Raw genomic sequence first — 296 nt, forward strand, 5'->3', positions numbered from 1 at the left:
GGGGACCGGGTCCCGAAAGGCTGGCCTCTCTCGCCTCTAGCCGCGAGCATTCCCCGCTGCTATTTCGGCTCCGTCGCCCTACACACCTCGCCGCCAAAATCCTGCTAAACTCGATTCTCGACCTTCTTTCGACCAACTTTTCACCACGACCGTGCTCCACCAGCGAATCATTTCTTCCATTCTTCGCTCCGCTTTTCTGCCCCCAATCTAACCCCCTCTATCGAGTCGACGAAACGGCACGGAACGGTCGCGTCGGTGGTACCGACAGCCTGACCTTGATTCGAGAGGGTCGCGAC

Source organism: Bombus impatiens, unplaced genomic scaffold (assembly GCF_000188095.3).
Source record: "Bombus impatiens unplaced genomic scaffold, BIMP_2.2 scf_4010, whole genome shotgun sequence".
NCBI classification, from domain to species: Eukaryota; Metazoa; Arthropoda; class Insecta; order Hymenoptera; family Apidae; genus Bombus; species Bombus impatiens.